Source organism: Oncorhynchus tshawytscha, unplaced genomic scaffold (assembly GCF_018296145.1).
Source record: "Oncorhynchus tshawytscha isolate Ot180627B unplaced genomic scaffold, Otsh_v2.0 Un_contig_10214_pilon_pilon, whole genome shotgun sequence".
NCBI lineage: Eukaryota > Metazoa > Chordata > Actinopteri > Salmoniformes > Salmonidae > Oncorhynchus > Oncorhynchus tshawytscha.
Genome location: NW_024609199.1, coordinates 62,501 through 70,000, shown reverse-complemented (window position 1 = coordinate 70,000; position 7,500 = coordinate 62,501). Strand labels below are relative to the sequence as shown.

Below are 7,500 nucleotides of genomic sequence, written 5' to 3'. Positions count from 1 at the left end.
ATGAGGACTAACAGGTGGATGAGGACTAACAGGTCGATGAGGACTAACAGGTCGATGAGGACTAACAGGTGGATGAGGACTAACAGGTGGATGAGGACTAACAGGTGGATGAGGACTAACAGGTCGATGAGGACTAACAGGTCGATGAGGACTAACAGGTTGATGAGGACTAACAGGTTGATGAGGACTAACAGGTAGATGAGGACTAACAGGTTGATGAGGACTAACAGGTTGATGAGGACAGCTTCCCCTAACAGGTTGAGGAGGACTAACAGGTTGATGAGGAATAACAGGTTGATGAGGAATAACAGGTTGATGAGGACTAACAGGTTGATGAGGACTAACAGGTTGATGAGGACTAACAGGTTGATGAGGACTAACAGGTTGATGAGGACTAACAGGTGGATGAGGACTAACAGGTTGATGAGGACTAACAGGTTGATGAGGACAGCTTCCCCTAACAGGTTGTTGAGGACTAACAGGTTGATGAGGACTAACAGGTTAATGAGGACTAACAGGTTGATGAGGAAGAACAGGTTGATGAGGACAGCTTCCCCTAACAGGTTGATGAGGACTAACAGGTTGATGAGGACTAACAGGTTGATGAGGACAGCTTCCCCTAACAGGTTGATGAGGACTAACAGGTGGATGAGGACTAACAGGTGGATGAGGACTAACAGGTTGATGAGGACTAACAGGTTGATGAGGACTAACAGGTTGATGAGGACAGCTTCCCCTAACAGGTTGTTGAGGACTAACAGGTTAATGAGGACTAACAGGTTGAGGAGGACTAACAGGTTGAGGAGGACTAACAGGTTGATGAGGACTAACAGGTTGATGAGGACAGCTTCCCTAACAGGTTGATGAGGACTAACAGGTTAATGAGGACTAACAGGTTGAGGAGGACTAACAGGTTGAGGAGGACTAACAGGTTGAGGAGGACTAACAGGTTGATAACAGGTTGATGAGGACAGCTTCCCTAACAGGTTGATGAGGACTAACAGGTTAGATGAGGACTAACAGGTGGATGAGGACTAACAGGTTGATGAGGACTAACAGGTTGATGAGGACTAACAGGTTGATGAGGACAGCTTCCCCTAACAGGTTGTTCAGGACTAACAGGTTGATGAGGACTAACAGGTTAATGAGGACTAACAGGTTGAGGAGGACTAACAGGTTGAGGAGGACTAACAGGTTGAGGAGGACTAACAGGTTGAGGAGGACTAACAGGTTGATGAGGACTAACAGGTTGATGAGGACAGCTTCCCCTAACAGGTTGATGAGGACTAACAGGTTGAGGAGGACTAACAGGTTGATGAGGACTAACAGGTTGATGAGGACTAACAGGTTGATGAGGACTAACAGGTTGATGAGGACAGCTTCCCCTAACAGGTTGTTGAGGACTAACAGGTTGATGAGGACTAACAGGTTAATGAGGACTAACAGGTTGAGGAGGACTAACAGGTTGAGGAGGACTAACAGGTTGATGAGGACTAACAGGTTGATGAGGACAGCTTCCCCTAACAGGTTGTTGAGGACTAACAGGTTGAGGAGGACTAACAGGTGGATGAGGACTAACAGGTTGATGAGGACTAACAGGTTGATGAGGACTAACAGGTTGATGAGGACAGCTTCCCCTAACAGGTTGATGAGGACTAACAGGTGGATGAGGACTAACAGGTTGATGAGGACTAACAGGTCAATGAGGACTAACAAGTTGATGAGGACTAACATGGACATGGTGATGAGGACACCTTCGCCTAACAGGTTGATGAGGACTAACAGGTCGATGAGGACTAACAGGTTGATGAGGATAACAGGTTGATGAGGATAACAGGTTGATGAGGACTAACAGGTTGATATTTAAGCTGAAAGACACTGGTCATCCTGATACAGTATAAAGGAGATGTCAGTAATGTGTTATACCATGGTAATAATTGTGCACTATAAGGCCTGTGAGTTCTGACCTTGTGATTGGTGGCATCCAGGATGAACTCTGCTATGACCCCGTTGTTCTCTGGAGGGTGGGGAGGAACAGGGAGTTGGTCAGGTAGGTCATGCCTTTAGGCTCAGACTCTCTCCACAGCTGAAGAACACTGCATCCTGGGAGGAGGAGAGGACAGACAATCAATCACAGTATAGGAACATACTGACACAGTCATAGTTTTAACTATGAGACTAATAACTATAACTATAACTAATAGAGGAGGGTGAGGAGGGGGAGGAGGGGGAGGGGGAGGAGGAAGGAGAGGAGGGGGAGGAGGAGGGACATCAATCACAGTATAGGAACATACTGACACAGTCATAGTTTTAACTATGAGACTAATAACTATAACTATAACTAATAGAGGAGGGTGAGGAGGGGGAGGAGGGGGAGGGGAGGAGGAGAGGAAGGAGAGGAGGGTGAGGAAGGAGGGAGGGTGAGGAAGGAGACGAGGGGAGGAAGGAAGGAGAGGAGGGGGAGGAGGAGAGGACATCAATCACAGTATAGAAACATACTGGCACAGTCATAGTTTTAACCAACAATCAAACCACACTGCAGGTTCACTGTAAGAGATGTTAGTTTGAGGTAAAGGTTACAGGAGGGGAAGGAGAGGAGAGGAAGGAGAGGAGGATTGAGGAAGGAGGAAAGAGAGGAGGGTGAGGAGGGGGAGGAAGGAGAGGAAGGAGAGGAGAGGAAGAGCAGGAGGGTTGAGGAAGGAGGAAAGAGAGGAGGGTGAGGAAGGAGAGGATGGAGGAGGAGGGTGAGGAAGGAGAGGATGGTGAGGAAGGAGAGGAGGGTGAGGAGGAGGGTGAGGAAGGAGAGGATGGTTGAGGAAGGAGAGGATGAGGAAGGAGAGGGAGGGTGAGGAAGGGAAGAAGGAGAGGAGGGGGTGAGGAAGGAGAGGAGGGTGAGGAAGGAGAGGAGGGTGAGGAAGGAGAGGAGGGTGAGGAAGGAGAGGAGAGGAGGGGTGAGGAAGGAGAAGGAGGGTTGAGGAAGGAGGAAGGAGGGTTGAGGAAGGAGAGGAGGGTTGAGGAAGGAGGGAGGGAGGAAGGAGAGGAGGGTGAGGGGAGAGGAGGGTGAGGAAGGAGAGGAGAGGGTGAGGAAGGAGAGGAGGGTGAGGAAGGAGAGGAGGGTGAGGAAGGAGTTGAGGAAGGAGAGGAGGGTTGAGGAAGGCGAGGATGGTTGAGGAAGGGAGGAAGGAGAGGAGGGTCGATGAAGGAGAAGAGGGTGAGGAAGGAGAGGAGGGTTGAGGAAGGAGAGGAGGTTTGAGGAAGGAGAGGAGGTTTGAGGAAGAAGAGGCGGTTTGAGGAAGGAGGAAGGAGAGGAGGTTTGAGGAAGGAGAGTTGAGGAAGATCAGCCTAGTTCTTTACCTCCTCCCGTCTGTTCAAGTTCTCCTCAAAGTCCCGCACTCCCATGATGCCTTTCAGGCAGAGCGCCCGGACGCCCACGATGCCGATCTGACAGTCGAAGAAGGGTTCCCCCATCATCAGCACCTAGAGGAGAGGAGGAGAGGTGAGGAGGAGGAAGAGAGGAGAGGAAGTTTGGAGAGCTTCAGAGAGTTATCAGACCACTGGGCTCCTGGGGAAAATGGAGACAGACTGAGGAACCTTCCCTACAGTGGAGAAGCGCGGTCTCAAAACAGGCCACATTAACGGCTTTCACTCACAGAAAGGAATGAAACCACTGCGGTACGCGGTTTAAGAGCCCGTATCATTGGCCGATCAGGAACAAGGCTCTTTGACTGTGATTAGAGTGTGGCGGTGTTACTCTGTGGTGTCGGTGAAGTTACAACGTCATTATGTCTTTATAAAAGACCTGGGACAGATGAAGGCCACCCCTCTCAATCTGCTGTAGCAGTCTGGAACCACCAACTGGCCCAAATGGCACCCTATTCCCTATATAGTGCACTATTTTTAACCAGAGCCCTTAGGGCCATAGGGGTTTTGGTCAAAAGTAGTGCAATAAACAGGGAATAGAGTGCCATTTAGAGGAAACCCTAAGTGTGGTTCGCCTTGCTTACCGTGGGTTCACCCGAACCACACCAATAAAACCTTATGTTTGAATAATTACAAGCCCTGCTTTCCCTGTTTAATTCTCCTCTCCCTGCTTCCACGGCCCTCCTCCTCCTTTTCCCTGTTTAACCATTCTCCTCTCCTCTCCCTGCTTCCACGGCCCTCCTCCTCCTTTCCCTCCTCCTCCTCTTTCCCTGTTTAACCAATCTCCTCTCCTCTCCTCCTGCTTTTAACCACGGCCCTCCTCCTCCTCCTCCTCCTCCTCCTCGTTCCCTGTTTAACCATTCTCCTCTCCTCTCCCTGCTTCCACGGCCCTCCTCCTCCTCCTCCTCCTCCTCTGTTTAACCATTCTCCTCTTAACCATTTTCCTCTCCTCCATCCCTGCCTCCACGGCCCTCCTCCTCCTCCTCCCCTCCATTCCCTGTTTAACCATTCTCCTCTCCTCTCCCTGCTTCCACGGCCCTCCTCCCCTCCTCCTCCTCCTCCTCCTCCTCGTACCCCGTTTAACCATTCTCCTCTCCTCTCCCTGCTCCACGGCCCTCCTCCTCCTCCCTCCTCCCTCCTCCCCCGTACCCCGTTTAACCATTCTCCTCTCCTCTCCCTGCCTCCACGGCCCTCCTCCTCCCCCGTCCTCCCTCTCCTCTCCCTGCTTCCACGGCCCTTCCCCTGTTTAACCATTCTCCTCTCCCCCTGCTTCCATGGCCCACCTCCTCCTCCTCTTTCCCTGTTTAACCATTCTCCTCTCCTCTCCCTGCCTCCACGGCCCTCCTCCTCCTCCTCCTCCTCGTTCCCTGTTTAACCATTCTCCTCTCCCCTCCTCCTCCTCGTTCCCTCCATTCTCCTCCCCTCCTCCTCCTCCTCCTCCTCCTCGTTCCCTGTTTAACCATTCTCCTCTCCTCTCCCTGCTTCCACGGCCCTCCTCCTCCTCCTCCTCCTCCTTTAACCATCTCCTCTCCCCTCCCTAACCATTCTCCTCCTCCTTTCCCTGCTTCCATTCTCCCCTCCTCCTCCTCCTCCTCCTCCTCCTCCTCCTCGTTCCCTGTTTCTCCTCTCCCTGCCTCCACCATTCTCCTCTCCTCCCCCTGCTTCCACGGTACTCCTCCCTCCTCCCTCTTTCCCCATTTAACCACTCCCCACCCCCTCCTATCTGTTCCATTACTTTGGGAGACCGGCCAGAGACCCAGGAAATCAGTATCCCAGAGAATAAGGTATAAAAATATCTTTAACGCCGAGGGGAACAGGGATCAAGGATCTGGGCCGAGGTCTGGTCCTGAGCAGTGAATTCCACTGGATTAGATGAGTGGCCCGGAGAGAGTTTATGAACGTACTGAGAGAGAGAGAATTAAAAACACCCCTCGGTCCAAGAGTGTCTGTCTCTCTTTAAATGTGATGAATAATCACACAGGCTTATAAAGGACCCGACAGCTGAACGGTCAGAGGGATGAGATTACAGTCTGTTATAGTGAGGGATGAGATTACAGTCTGTTATAGTGAGGGATGAGATTACATTCTGTTATAGTGAGGGATGAGATTACATTCTGTTATAGTGAGGGATGAGATTACAGTCTGTTATAGTGAGGGATGAGATTACAGTCTGTTATAGTGAGGGATGAGATTACAGTCTGTTATAGTGAGGGATGAGATTACAGTCTGTTATAGTGAGGGATGAGATTACAGTCTGTTACTGTATCTAACAGTGAGGGATGAGATTACAGTCTGTTATAGTGTAGTCACAGTGAGGGATGAGATTACAGTCTGTTATAGTGTAGTCACAGTGAGGGATGAGATTACAGTCTGTTTTATACCAGGGTAATGTATATGATATTACAGTCTGTTATATACCAGGGTAATGTATATGATAGTCTGTTAAATACCAGGGTAATGTATATGATATTACAGTCTTATATACCAGGGTAATGTATATGATAGTCTGTTATATACCATGGTAATGTATATGATATTACAGTCTGTTATATACCAGGGTAATGTATATGATATTACAGTCTGTTATATACCAGGGTAATGTATATATAGTCTGTTATATACCAGGGTAATGTATATGATATTACAGTCTGTTATATACCAGGGTAATGTATATGATAGTCTGTTATGTACCAGGGTAATGTATATGATAGTCTGGTATATACCAGGGTAATGTATATGATAGTATGTTATATACCAGGGCAGTGTATATGATATTACAGTATGTTATATACCAGGGTAATGTATATGATATTACAGTCTGTTATATACCAGGGCAGTGTATATGATATTACAGTCTGTTTTATACCAGGGTAATGTATATGATAGTCTGTTATGTACCAGGGTAATGTATATGATAGTCTGTTATGTACCAGGGTAATGTATATGATATTACAGTCTGTTATACACCAGGGTAATGTATATGATAGTCTGTTATGTACCAAGGTAATGTATATGATAGTCTGTTATGTACCAGGGTAATGTATATGATATTACAGTCTGTTATATACCAGGGTAATGTATATGATATTATTATGTACCAGGGAAATGTATATGATAGTATGTTATATACCAGGGAAATGTATATGATAGTATGTTATATACCAGGGTAATGTACATGATAGTCAGTTATGTACCAGGGTAATGTATATGATAGTACAGTCTGTTATATACCCGGGTAATGTATATGATAGTCTGTTATGTACCAGGGTAATGTATATGATAGTCTGTTATGTACCAGGGTAATGTATATGATAGTCTGTTATATACCAGGGTAATGTATATGATAGTCTGTTATATACCAGGGTAATGTATATGATAGTCTGTTATATACCAGGGTAATGTATATGATAGTCTGTTATGTACCAGGGTAATGTATATGATAGTCTGTTATGTACCAGGGTAATGTATATGATAGTCTGTTATATACCAGGGTAATGTATATGATAGTCTGTTATATACCAGGGTAATGTATATGATAGTGTGTGTCTCTGTGTGTGTCTCTGTGTGGGTGTCTCTGTGTGTGTTCTGTGTCTCTACGTGTGTCTCTGCGTGTGTCTCTGTGTGTGTCTCTGTGTGTGTCTGTCTCTGCGTGTGTCTCTGTGTGTGTCTCTGTGTATCTGTGTGTGTCTCTGTCTGTGTCTCTGTCCCTGTGTGTGTCTCTGTGTCTCTGTGTGTGTCTCTGTGTCTCTGTGTGTGTCTCTGTGTGTCCCTGTGTGTGTCTCTGTCCCTGTGTGTGTCTCTGTGTGTGTCTCTGTGTGTGTCTCTGTGTGTCCCTGTGTGTGTCTCTGTGTGTGTCTCTGTGTGTGTCCCTGTGTGTCCCTGTCTGTGTCTCTGTCTGTGTCTCTGTCTGTGTCTCTGCCTGTGTCTCTGTCTGTGTCTCTGTCCCTGTGTGTGTCTCTGTCTGTGTCTCTGTGTGTCTCTGTCCCTGTGTGTGTCTCTGTCCCTGTCTGTGTCTCTGTCCCTGTCTGTGTCTCTGTCCCTGTCTGTGTCTCTGTCCCTGTCTGTGTCTCTGTCCCTGTC

General features: G+C 47.9%; 1 pseudogene; it reads right to left on the bottom strand.

The window, feature by feature from the left end:
* Positions 1-7,500, bottom strand: part of LOC112242224 — an 81,938-nt pseudogene that overhangs the window by 28,175 nt on the left and 46,263 nt on the right.